This window comes from Atractosteus spatula, chromosome 22 (assembly GCF_055471065.1).
Source record: "Atractosteus spatula isolate fAtrSpa1 chromosome 22, fAtrSpa1.hap1, whole genome shotgun sequence".
NCBI lineage: Eukaryota > Metazoa > Chordata > Actinopteri > Semionotiformes > Lepisosteidae > Atractosteus > Atractosteus spatula.
This window is the reverse complement of record NC_142727.1, coordinates 3,432,663-3,446,746: the sequence shown is the minus strand read 5'-3', so window position 1 is coordinate 3,446,746 and position 14,084 is coordinate 3,432,663.

Here is a 14,084-nt window from a genome sequence, read left to right as displayed (position 1 = left end):
AGGAGGTGCGTTGTCTTGCGGGAAGTTTGTCATGATGGGATGAGCCCACAGGAAAGGCAGAGCATAAGATCTCAGGACTTGAGCAGTATAGCTTCTTTCAGTCAGACTGTCATTATTAGACACTCTTGTCAAGACCATCACACTTGGACCCCCTCACCAACTGGTTTATCGACCACAACAATTAGCATATCGTTCTGCACATGCGCGCCACGCTTGTTTACACCCACACGGAACCTGGAGTTGTCACTAAAGAGGGTTTGACACAAACTGTTGAGATGCCTGTTGCCTCACAGCTGAACTACGCATTGTAGCTGTTGTCACCGTGGAACCAGCAGTGCAAAACGGTAACCAAGATGGTCTTGGTGACATGTTGTGACTCGTGGTCTGCCACATCATGCATTTGAGAATAGGGCCCTTCCAGGTGAGGATCGCTGGTTGAGAGCACCTCAGACATTGAGAGACACTAGAGACCAACAAACCAAAGGCACAAAGGCGTTGTTCTCTTGATAAGGGGGTATATTGGTTCCTTTTCTATGTTTTTTCTTGCTTGCTATTTCCAAGGCTTCACATTCAGCAGTTTTAAGCAACACAATCACCTGTGCCCAGTCGTCTCGCTCACTGACTAGTCAAGTGTACAAGTGTCGGTCATGAATTATCCATTACCAAAAAGCTTTTATTATAAACTGGGGAGGGTAATGCACCCATTTGCCCTTGACTATCTCCATTAAACTGGGGCCTATCTTATTGTATTTTCACAAGTGCATGTTAGTTTTCTACTGGAAGCGGTGGTAGGGAGGCCAGCCCAGGAGTAACAGTCAGGGCTTGAACTAGCAACATTCTCTAATGATACTATAACCAGGGTATATAAGCTCTTAATTTGATGCCCAGTGCTCACTTCTCTCGCAATACATAATTTTGTCTCATGCTGCATCTTTTGTCGCTGCCTTGCCCAGTGTTCATGTTTTGAGCAACTCAGAAGAATAGATGCCCGTTTCGCTAGTGTTTCAAAGATCCCGCCTCACGAAACATTACCATAAAGATCCCTTTTTTCTTAACCATCTGTGCAATCCAGCCTTCACTTAATTAGTGTAAAGTGCTTGGTTCCTCTCTAAAGCACTCTGTGGCAATAAGATTGAGAGAGTACTGCAAGAAATTTAAGATGATTGGTGGATTAAATGATCTCAATTTTTTTTTTCCTTTTTTTCGTTTTCTGAATATTTAGAAATGCTATAGGATACTTTGCCCATATTGTTCAAATGCTTTATTTTACTCCACTAAGTTATATATTTTAATTTCACTCTGAACTGCTCCCTGGAGGCCAGCAGTTAAAGAAACAGTCCAGCCTGATCCTGGATCTCAGAGTGAATGAGTGTTCAAAGCTGTGGGCCATAAACACCCATGGAGAACTTTTGGAATAGCCTTTGCTATTATACTTAAGAGTGGTTCACAAAACCGTTTGTTTTGTTGAAAAAGTTCCTTTCAGGGGTATTAATTAAATGCGAGACACTAATCAGACTTTAAAACAGTAAATAGAAAATTAACAATTAGGTAACGCATTGCTTGCTTCCAAAGTGAATTGTGCATTCTAGAATTGATTTAGAATTTTTCAGCATGTAGGGTAGCATTTCCATTAAAAAAATCATTTCCAAAAGTAGCTGATTTGGCCACTTGGCAGCATGATGAGGTCATTCACAGCACTGAAGAGAATAGGGATGTATTAATGTATCACCCTGGTTGAGACATCAACAGTGGAGAGGATATGTAGGGATATGATGAGCTTTCACCTTGGTCATGACATCAGCAGTGAAGAGGATGTGTACTGTAGGGATATGATGAGATGTCACCCTGGTTGTGACATCAGCAGTGAAGAGGATGTGTACTGTAGGGATATGATGAGATGTCACCCTGGTTGTGACATCAGCAGTGAAGAGGATGTGTACTGTAGGGATATGATGAGCTGTCACCCTGGTTGTGACATCAGCAGTGAAGAGGATGTGTACTGTAGGGATATGATAAGCTTTCACCCTGGTTGTGACATCAGCAGTGAAGAGGATGTGTACTGTAGGGATATGATGAGCTGTCACCCTGGTTGTGACATCAGCAGTGAAGAGGATGTGTACTGTAGGGATATGATGAGCTGTCACCCTGGTTGTGACATCAGAATTGACGAAAATGTGTATGGATATGATAAGCTTTCACTCTTGCTCTGGCGTCACAGAGCTCATTGAAATAAAAAGTAAGGAGATTCTTGTTGTTTGCTTATTGTTAAACTATGATTAGTTGTCTGGAGTAATGTTTCAGTTGCTGTTACATTACATTCCTGGAAAGACAAACGTCTGGTTAAGCATTAAAACAAATCAGATTGTTTAGCATGTTTTCTTCTGAGGCAGTCTGCATGCTGCATTTGTGTGCAAAGTGAAGTCTCCTCCAAGTTTAGAAAATTGAAATTCATCTTTCAGTTGTATTTTGGTTTAAATAGGATTAATTATTCATAGCTGATAATTAGATATTTATAGATGATATAGCTGATTAATAGCCAGCAGCTATATCAATCTGCAGCTCCCAGCTGGCAGCCCCCCTGGAGCTCAGCAGGTGTGAGCCTGGCCAGTACCTGGATGGGAGACTCCTGGGAAAGCTGAGGCTGCTGCTGGAAGAGGTGTTAGTGGGGCCAGTAGGGGGCGCTCACCCTGCGGTCTGTGTGGGGCCTAATGCCCCAGTATAGTGACGGGGACAGTACACTGTAAAAAAGGTGCTATACTTCAGATGAGACGTAAAACCGAGGTCCTGACACTCCGTGGTCCTTATAAATCCCAGGGTGTTCTACTACCACTGTGCTAATAATATTAATTTCAATAACGGGACATGTTGCAGTTATTATAATGACAGGGCACTGACAGAGAAGGCTTTAGAAGATGGGGCCGTTGCTGAAAAGGTCATTTTAAAAGCTCAGAAACAGCTCCTGGCTGGATTTTTTAAAGGGATCGTCTCGCTAACAGGAATTCATCCTGTTGAGGACAGCTGAGAGTGCAGAGCAACAGAACCATCTGTTTCACTCGAGTGGTTCAGGTTTCCCAGGGGGGGGAAGAGCCTCTTCTCTTCGGTTTCACTGCTGTCGATTCCGTTAGCAGATGTGGAGGTGAGGTCGTTTCTTCATTTAGACGAAACGGGGGGCCGGGCTTGATGCTGGAGGTTGAAGGGGAGCGATTCCGGAGTTCTGAGAACGGGGAGAAGAAAGGGTTTTTTTTTCCCCCCAAAGTTGTTCCCCTCGGACACAGAGACACGTGCAAGAGCTCGGCGTTTTGATGGCCAGACGTTTGTTTCTCACCCTCCTGGAAGTGGATCTGAGCATCTCTCCTGTTCTCAGATGAAGGTTGAAGACTGAAACAGGCCTTGATGAAGATGCATTGCAAAAATGCTTTAATAATAATAATAATAATCGCTTACACTTCTATAGCGCTTTTCTGGACACTCCACTCAAAGCTCTTTACAGGTCATGGGGATCCCCTCCACCCCCACCAGTGTGCAGCCCCACCTGGATGATGCTCCAGTCCTCTCCCCACACACCAGCTCTCAGTGGGGAGGAGAGCAGAGTGATGAAGCCAGTTCAGAGATGGGGATTATTAGGAGGCCATGACTGGGAAAGGCCAGGGGGGAATTTGGCCAGGACACTGGGGTAACACCCCTACTCTTTTCGAGAAACACCCTGGGATTTTTAATGACCACAGAGAGTCAGGATCTCGGTTTTAAGTCTCATCCGAAGGACGGCGCCTGTTTACAGTATAGTGTCCCCGTCACTATACTGGGGCATTAGGACCCACATGGACCGCAGGGTGAGCGCCACCTGCTGGCCCCACTAACATATCTTCCAGCAGCAGCCTCAGCTTTCCCAGGAGTCTCCCATCCAGGTACTGGCCAGGCTCACACCTGCTGAGCTCCAGTGGGGCTGCCAGCTGGGAGCTGCAGGGTGATATGGCTGCTGGCATACTATACTGGCATATAAAGCTGCTGCTTTCCTATAAACTGGGCATGGTTCCTACCACGTTTCCATGCTGTGATGGAGTCCCCATGACCTGTAAAGTGCTTTGATTGGAGCATCCAGAAAAGCGCTCTACGAGTGTAAAGAATTATTATTATTACTATTATACAGATAAGGGTATGTACTGTAGATGGTTTGATGACAGGAAATTACAGGTATGAGGTGAGGATAGAGTTAATGAAGCCCAGTGCAGTGCATAAGCTCTGCTAGCATCACAGAAGACGGGTGCTAGATCCCCAGCAAGCTGCTGCATATGTTTAAAGACAGCCTCTGTTAGCCGTTTCAAAAGTATGCCGGGTGACGGCATCTATATCAACTTAGGGGGGAAAAAAATCAGCCAGTCGAGGCACTTTTATTCCCTTTCCCAATGGGGAGGAGGAAAAAAGACCTGACACGCACCACAGAGGAAATGATTTACGAGCCAGCAACTCAAGAGGTGCTCTACTGTACATCGGTGGGGGGGGGGGAGGGGGGGTGTACAGCGACCTTGACTGTCATCGGGGAGGGTGTCTGTATAAGGACAGGAAGAGCTCCGATAACATAATCTATAGGGCAGCCTGCTGGAGGAGGAGAGACGGGAACCGGACAAGACGCAGGGCTGGAGACGCGACGAGGATGGAGGGGCAAAAGAGAGAGAGAGGCAGGCCAAGGGGAGAGGGGGGGTCTGAGTGAGAGAGAGACAGGACACGGGCAGGAGGAGAGAGAGGGTCTGTGTGAGAGAGACAGGACAGGGGCAGGAGGAGAGAGAGGGTCTGTGTGAGAGAGACAGGACAGGAGCAGGAGGAGAGAGGAGGATCTGAGTGAGAGAGAGACAGGACACGGGCAGGAGGAGAGAGAGGGTCTGTGTGAGAGAGACAGGACAGGCTGAGGGGAGACAGGGGGTCTGTGTGAGAGAGAGACAGGACTGGGGCAGGAGGAGTGAGAGACAGACAGCCCGAAGGGGGAGAGGGGGTCTGTGTGAGAGAGACAGGACAGGGGCAGGAGGAGTGAGAGACAGACAGGCCGAGGGGGGAGAGGGGGTCTGTGTGAGACAGACAGGACAGGCTGAGGGGAGAGAGGGGGTCTGTGTGAGACAGACAGGACAGGGGCAGGACGAGTGAGAGACAGACAGGCCGAGGGGAGAGAGGGGGTAGACAGGGGCAGGAGGAGCAGGGGTCTCTCCAGACAGCATTGTAGAGAACAGGAGGAGATGGGGGAGGAGGATGCACAGCAGGGTCTGGGGCAGTGCGGAGGGCGAATGATCCGGGAGGAAGCTCACAGTACAAGGTGGGACGAGGAAAGAGCGGCCAAATGCAGCTCCAAAACCAGAACAAAACCCGAGGTGCGAGGGGGAAGGTCCAGTGGGGGGGTGGACACGCATCCTGAGCGTATCTGGTCAGGAAATGGGACGGCATCAGCCTTGGGCTGAGGCGAAGCATCCCCAGAGCTGCAGCAGCGCAGAGGGAGCGTCAGAGGAGAGGTGTGAGGAGACTGGAAGTCGTGTGAAAGCACGTTGGCCCCTGAGCCCTGGAGCGCTGAAATCTCTTTCTCCCGATCTCGCATGCTCCCGATCCCTCTCTCCTCCCCTCCCTCCCTCCGCTCTCCTCCAGGATAGCCCGACGCAGCACTTTTTCCCCCCAGTGTTGGCTTGTTTTTTCCTTTCTTGTTTTTGGAATCTGACCTCAGTCGTCCTCGAGCAGGGCGATCCTGCCGCGGCTCGCTCTCTCTCTCTCTCTCTCCCCCGGTCTCAGTCCCTCCCTCCTTCCTCTCTCGCCCCGCTCCTGCCGGAGCGTCGGCAGAGCAGGGGGAGCAGGACGAGAGAGACCCGGGAAAAGTTTTCTCGCGGGAGAAGCGAGTGGCGCCTGGCCGCTCCTGGTGAAGGTAAGGAGGGCGTTTATCTCTGGGGACCAGGCCTGGCCGGTGTGTGCGAGTGTGTGCGAGTGTGCGAGAGTGCATCCGTAGAGGGGGTCGAAAGCACTTCGCCGTGCCCCGATGGGCGTGTGGACGGGACTTCCTAGTGGCTGCTCTTGCCGATACGCAGAGCTGCTCTTGCGTGTTTCCCGAGTCAGTGTTCGAACCTCTGATGGCGACAGCTGAAGCGTCGCAGTGTCCGAGATTTCCGCTTCAAGAAGAAGCAGCTTGGGATGAAACCCGAGTGCTTTTCCCCGACGCGAGCCGCGCTGTCACGCCGGAGCAGGCACAGACGCAGGGTCCGTTCAATGCCTGTTGTCCAGCAGGGGGCGATGGTGTATATAACTCCAACGGAGTGCGATCAGGAGGTTAGTAGAGCTAACTGAGTACCTGAGAGTGGGATTTCAACAGCCTGGAGCATTTTGCGGTGGGGTTTCATAAGAAACGTTTGTACAAACGTTTTGCTTTTGAGGTGATGAACCAGCTTTCATATGAATGGTTTATGGCGATTCTTCCCTGGTTGTTCTTCATGTGGATCGTCTGTGACTCTCCAGTTTTACTTCTTGGGTGTTTATAAAAGCAAGGGAATATGTATGTTAGTGTAGCACAGCAAGAGGGTATGGGGGGGGGGGATTTACATTGAAGTGTAGAGCTCACAAATGAGGAGATGCAGTTGTATTGGATTCTTTGTGGCTTTTGATTAGATGCTTTTCCTGAAATTGAAAGTCGAGATCCGAGGGAAAGATGGGACAGGAGGAGCAGAGCAGCTTTGCACAGAGGCTGATTGAATCCAGATAGTGAGTCAAGTGACAGTATGTGTCACTTGCAAAGCCAAGAATTGTACTGAAGTGTAGCCAGATAACACAGCATATGAATATCAACCCCTGTTTACTTTGTACTAGGTAATGTAGGGATAATAATGTCAACCAGAGGTCACAAACAGAAACTATGTGGATGTGCATTTAAAAATGAGAAGTGGGGGGAGTTGGGGGGGGGGGTCTTTACCCTAAGAGTTGTGGGAGTGTGGAACAAGCTAATTGGCCATGGTGTTACATCTGATCCCTTTCAGGAAACAGGTGGACGAGGACCGCAGATCATTCTGTTAACTGGCAACCCCACAAGCTAGATGGGGTAGCCTCTTCTTGCTTACAATTTTTATTTCCTTACCTATTTTCTTGCTCTTAAAAAGGAGCAGTGCGTGGACCCCCTGTTTGTTCAGGTCAGAGCCAGCTGAAACAGGAAGAAAGCGCGATGGAGCTGGTGTCAAATTCTGCAGCCTCATTAAATCCTGTTTCCCCTGGCACAGTGTAAAATGAGACTCCTGTCCTCTGCTGAGTCTTCTGCCGTTTTTGCATATGAAGTGATTGCAGTTCGGTGCTGATAAACGGGAGTGCTTTGGTCCTGACGCGTTCTGTTCCAGAAGTTAAGGAGGTGGGAGTCAGATTTTACTTCGACAGCCTGTTCCTTCTCTGTACTGCTCAGCTCACCCGAACACATTTTGCAATTTGGAATTTGCAATAAATTTGAAAAAATAATCATGGTTTCAATAGAAAAATACAAAAACCCATGATTACATAGTTGAAATAGAACATGAGGAAAAATATTAGGGCTAAGAACTCGGCAGCTCTCAAGGACCAGAGTTCTCTTAAGGGAACAGTTACCAGTTATTCATCGATATCTTACAGCCAGTTTTTAAAAATAGGTGACCTACAGTGTAAGACTAACTGCATCAGGGCTCCTCAGGATCACAGTTACAGTCCCCTGGAGTCACTGGACCGGGCCTCTCCGGGACCGGGGTTACAGAACCCTGGAGTCACTGGACCGGGCCTCTCCGGGACCGGGGTTGGACACCCTTGTAGGAACTGGACCGGTGCTCTTCAGGATCAGGGTTCAATACTTTTGCTCTCTTTGGGGCTGGAGCTTTGTATGAAATGGTGAAGATTCTTTGTTTCTTCTAGAGAAAATGACTGTTTTTTAACCTTGTTTGTTGATTCTGAAGTTCTGAAGCAGTGAGGTTCTTTGAATTCTCGTCAATTGGACTGATACGTTTTCTGGATTCTTTTGGCATCTGCTGCTTGGTTGGAAGAGAAGATTTTTAAATAAAGGTATCAATATTGGATATTTACTGAATCAGTTGTAGAATCTTCTCCTGTACAAATGCCTTTACGCTTTAGTCTCATTGTATGGTAAAGTTGTTTCATTTGCTTCAGGTTGTGCTTTTGTTGGAATTTCTCATGCTTTTAGAGTTGGACTTGTCCAGGTACAGATTGTCTCAAGGAGATGTACTTTAACAGACTTTCCTCCTGCTTTGTTGACTCTGTTGCAGCTCTAATTCAGATATTAATTATCAGGTTTGGCCGTTATGATGTGACTCAGACTCGAACCCATGACTGCTACTCAGGAGGCTTTTCGTTATTATTTTTTTAGCTGAAAAATGCTAATTACCAAATATGTTTTGTACTGCTTGGGCTTCTGGCTTTGTGCAGTGAATACAAAATATATCGAGGCATAGGGTTGTGTGTCTGTGTGTTGTGCGTGGTGCCTTGGATTCAGCAATGGGCTGTGAGATCCCTCTGCTCACTGCGAAAGTCTATTATTAGTCAGATTATTTACGAACATAAGAAAGGAGATAAACAAATTGGCCCGTTTGGTACTGGCCTATATAGTCCAGTTCTGATCTGAAGATCTGAGGGTTCAGGGCTTCTCACTCTTCTGAAGACCAGCTCTACACAGAGAGAGAGTCTTCTCACTCTGCTGAAGACCAGCTCTCCACACTGAGAGACAAGAGTCTTCTCACTCTGCTGAGGGTGATAGTCTTGTAATGCGCTGTACCATGTCGGTGAAACTCACTGGCCAAATCCATTAGCATCTCTGGGACTGTGGCCATCCTTAAAACTCGCTTAAGGGCCTGTCTTTTCTCTGTAGGTCTTAATCAATTATTTAGTTTTTATCTGTTAGGACTGTTTTCTTTTACTTGTTATAAAATGTTGCTAAATTTTTAATTACTGAAAGAACCATAACTTTTTTGTGAACAAGTCTGTATTTTTATTTTCCCCAAACACAGTACAATATATTAAAACATTTCGATTCCCCACCCCACACAAAGTCCCTCTTGCACTTTAATATACTGTGACATAACGGGGGGGTGGGGGGGGGGGCGTGGCCAATGTGGGGGCGGAGCCCTGGATTCAGGGTGATGCGTTGCCTTAGCAACCACCGCTACCCTGGCTAATCAAGGAGGAGGGGGCCTTTAAGACACACTGAGGACCTCCCCGCAGGGACCAGGAAGCAGGATTCCAGTCCTGACGCCCCCGCAAGGGGAGGACCTTCCCGCGACAGACCCGCGGGGGACTGGGAAGAGAGCGGAAGGCTGTCGTTTTTCCTGTGGTTTATTTTCTTTTTGTCTCCTCCTGTCCCGCCATAGATCTCCCACCAGGACAGGTTGAGTTCTTTCTTTTTTGGGGTGGCCACCTGCTCCTTTTCTTCCAGACCCCGTGAATGTGCTCTGCTGTACTGTACCGGATGCGCAGTTAGTAAACGCGGTGCCTGTAAAACACTGTATCCTGTAGCTGCTCTCAAATGTTACCCCTTTGGCATCAGGCAGCACAATGCTAGTCCAAATTACACAGCTGCGTTTTCATCAAAGTATAATAATAATAATAATAATAATAAGAAGAAGAAGAAGAAAAAACTTTATTTTATATAGCGCCTTTAAAGGTGGCTTCTCAAAGCGCTTTACAGGATGACAACAACAATAAATAAAAAGAATACACAAGATAAAACACAATTACAATACACAGAGGAGACCATGGATGGTGGTAGTAAGAAAAGCAGAGGGGTGAAGAATGGAACCAGTTCAGTAAAGGCTCTTCTGAAGAAGAGGGTTTTGAGTCTGGATTTGAAGGAGTTTAGAGAAGGTGACTCTCTGATATCCTTGGGGAAAGAGTTCCAGAGCTTTGAAGGATTTGAAGGAGTTTAGAGAAGGTGACTCTCTGATATCCTTGGGGAAAGAGTTCCAGAGCTTTGGTGCTCAGCAGGAGAAGGCCCTGTCCCCCTTGGAGTGTAGACGGGCTTGGGGGACAGTTAGGAGACCAGAATTAGAAGAGAGAAGGTTGCGAGGTGGGGAGTAGGGCGATAATAGCTCAGACAGGTACTGAGGTGGCAAGCCATGCAGAGCCTTATAGGTGAGCATGAGGATTTTAAAGTCTACTCGGAATTTGACCGGAAGCCAGTGCAGGGACTCCAGGACAGGAGTAATGTGAACACTTGCACTAGATCTGGTCAGGGTCCTGGCTGCTGAATGTTGGACATACTGCAGTCTGTTCAGAGTAGATTTAGATACCCCAGCGAGTAGAGCATTACAGTAGTCAATTCGAGAGAATACAAATGTGTTGATCAGCTTTTCAGCCACAGTTAATGATAGCATAGGGCATAGTCTAGTCTAGTGAAGTGTACTTTTCCTTTTGTCTCGAAGACGGGTTCCGTTTCTGCTTTGTTTCCCTCGATGGATACAATTTGTGCACCCAAAGTTCTCGCATTGTAAAGCGTTTTCAGAGCCCATGAAAGCCATATTGTGCCAAGGGCGTACACGAGGCCCGCTTTTGACCCCACTGCCTGCGCCGATAGGCAGAATAGTGTGTGTTCCCTCAGTGTCTTTAAAACAATATCATCGAAAGAAATAGCACCTGATCAAGGCTCCACGGCTGAAACGTCTTTTCTTTTCATGCTCTTCTCAGCAAGGAATAAACCTCGGCCTGTTCCTTTGCAGCCTACGGGTGCTGACGCAGCTCCCTGCTTGACAGAACTAGGCTTGGCTCGAATGAAAATCATTCAAAAGTCGAAAGAGGGGAGAAAATGGGGGGAAAAAAAGTCCCTGCCTATTGAATTAAAAAGCACTCACGAGTCGCTTGTTTGCAAGGAAAGGGAAAGGGTTGTTAAACACCGGCTGTTGGAAAGCTATAGAGTCGTTTTACCGCAGACAACTTGTGAGGTGGCACTTGTGCGCGCGTGTCTGTGCAGAGGAGGAGGAAAGGGATGTGGTGCCCAGCCGGTAGACGCTGAAGGTCATGGGCTGGCGATACTGGATAGAAGAGTTGGCCGGGCTGGCATTGCCACAGTCCAGGGCCACACACCTCCACGGACACGGGCTGCCATCTTCTTGGCTCCTTCGACCTTGTGCCCTCAGTGATGGGCCACCCCGCCCTCGCGTCTCTTCGGGCTTCGGGCCTGCTCGCGACCGTCTGTGTGACCGTTCCCGAGCCCCCCGGCTTCCGGCAGCTCAGTCTGTGGAGCGGAGGAAGAGCGAGCCCGCGTTGCTGTCTGAGCCGCCGAGGCGCTCACCACCTGTTATTGTTGGCAGGCGGGCCACAACTGCCAATCCCCTCCCCCTGCTTGGAAACGTTGGCGCCAGTGGGCATCGCGTATGAGCCCAGCGAGGGCCGACATTGCACGCCAACGTCCGACACTGGCCGTTTTGAGCAAATAAACCCCAGGCGGACGTCAGAGTGAGACCCCCCCCCCTACAGTGGATTTCAAGGAAAATAAAGCACGAGGAAAAGCTCGCTTCATCTCGGGGGGGAAACAAGGCATCCCCCCTTGGTGCTCAGACGGAGAGATCCGTCCTGCTGTAGGGGAGTTATTGATTTCTCCTCTGCCTCTCTCCCACCCCCCCCTCTCGCTCTCCCGCTATCTGAAAACTTCTGAGGCAGCAGATTCGCTGGCATCTGGTTGCTGCTGCAGTATTTTCGGCCTTGCCGTGTGTGTGTGTGTATATATTTCCCTCTTTCCCCTTGCTGAGCAGTGCTGCAGCTGGGCACGTGACTGCCGAACACCTTCCCCGCCTCGCAGGCAACTTTGCACCGAGTCGATCTGCGAACCGGCCGCCCTCCCCAGATGCCACAACCTCTTTTTTTTTTTTTTCCCCTGATCATTCCGAAAACGGTCTCCCCTTGCTTCCTCCGCTGGAGAGGGGGCGATTCACTGAGTGTGGAGCAGCAGCTTCTACCCCTGTTCCTGCTGCTGCTGATATGCCAGCAGCCATATCACCCTGCAACTCAGCACTGGCAGCCCCACTGAAGCTCAGCAGGTGTGAGCCTGGTCAGTACCTGGCTGCTGCTGGAAGAGGTGTTAGTGGGGCCAGTAGGGGGCGCTCAGCCAGCAGTCTGTGTGGGTCCTAATGCCCCAGTACAGTGACGGGGACACTACACTGTAAAAAGGCGCCGTCCTTCAGATGAGACGTAAAACTGAGGTCCTGACTCTCTGTGGTCATTAAAAATCCCAGGGTGTTTCCCGAAACAAGTCGGGGTGTTACCCCGGTGTCCTGGCCAAATTTCCCCCTGGCCTTTCCCAGTCATGGCCTCTTAATAATCCCCATCTCTGAACTGGCCTCATCACTCTGCTCTCCTCCCCTCTGAGAGCTGGTGTGTGGGGAGAGGACTGGAGCATCATCCAGGTGGGGCTGCACACTGGTGGGGGTGGAGGGGATCCCCATGAACTGTCAAGAGCTTTGAGTGGAGTGTCCAGAAGAGCGCTATAGAAGTGTAAGCAGTTATTATTAATGATCTGCCCTCTGAGGGTACAGAGGCTGTGATTTATGCATGTTCTAAAATGCATGTTGTTAATGTCCTCCCAAGTAGTCTTTGAAATCGGGGTTTCCCATCCTGGTTCACGGGACCCAGACACCTGTTGTTTTTGTTTTAAGTGTTTTGAGCACTGGAATAGCCTGAAGCCTTACCAGACCTAATCCGTGGTTCAATTTATAATAATAATAATAATAATAATAATAATAATAAACTTTACTTTATATAGCGCCTTTAAAGGTGGCTTCTCAGAGCGCTTAATTTGAACCCTTTCTGTTGTTTTCCATTCTTAATTCTGTCTGTTGTGTTTCCTAAGCTGAAAGCTCCCACCTTTGAGAAGAGAAAGACCTGCAGAGGTTCTAACCCAGTGTCTTGCTGGTTCGGTTCAGGATTAGTTTAAGCATAGAGCTCAGCTGTGATGAATACCAACAAGGGTGTGTTTCTTGGGGGGAGTCCCCAGGACCAGCGTGGGGAACCCCTGCTCTAAATCGGATTTTTTCAACATGTTTTTGAGATTCTGTAGACGTGTTAAGTCCGTTCCTGGTCTTCTGTATTCAGGACTAAAGAGAATCAGTCCCTGTAATCCACATGTGAAAGATATTGCATTAAGACCTAGCTTTAACCTCCTCGTTCCTCATTGAGCTGATTGCAGAGTGGCAGGGTCCTTGTAATATGGCGACTGGAGCTGTGAACAGGATTACTGAGCGCTTTAGTGAGGACATGAAGATCATGAAGACCGTGTTACACTCCAGGTACACTCCTATATCAGTATTCCTGCGAGCTCTTCTGTTTTGACTCATCAGTCAAGATGCCTGTTGAAGAGTCCTGTAAAACATGGAGGACTGGGGCTTTCAGGGCTAGGATGCTGTAATACAACTCTCAAGGTTTACAACACTTAGTGAAGATCCCCTGTATTTGGGGCTTGGAGAAACAGTAGTCCAGGTGTGCTCAATTCTTGTGAAATGTTGCTGGAGCCAGTCCCTTCATTTTTATTAATGTATGATCAGCAGATCAGTAGGACAATTTGGGTGCTGATTCGATTACAGTACTAAGGGTGAAAAATAGTTTTAAAAATGTGTTGCAGCCAGCAAACAATCATGCCCTTTACACAAAGGGTGGGGGGAGTGTGGAGCGAGCTACCCAGGCATGTGGTTGAGGCCCATACCTTGGCTTCTTTTAAGAAACTGATTGATGAGATCCTTGGATTACTTAGATACTTCCTACTTATTGGGCCAGGTGGTCTGAATGACGTTCTCTCGTTAGCATCATTCTTATGTTCACAAGCAGTTTGCCTTCAAGGAATCAAACTAACCTTCTGGGCCGAATGGCCTCCATTCTTATATTTTAAGAAAAAGTGCCTTTTGCTCGTGTTTTCAAGGTGAATTCCTAGATGATTTTGTAAGATTTTATCCACCAGTTTAGGCATATTTAGTATTCATATTATGTACCAGATGTGTTCATTGACCTTTGCAGTTGCTGTTAAGATCAGCGTGTAGAGAGCACAGCAGGATTGCAACTTACAACAAGTGTGATGCGAAAGTGGTGAGCAGAGCTCCTGGGCTCTGGGCAGGGATCAAACC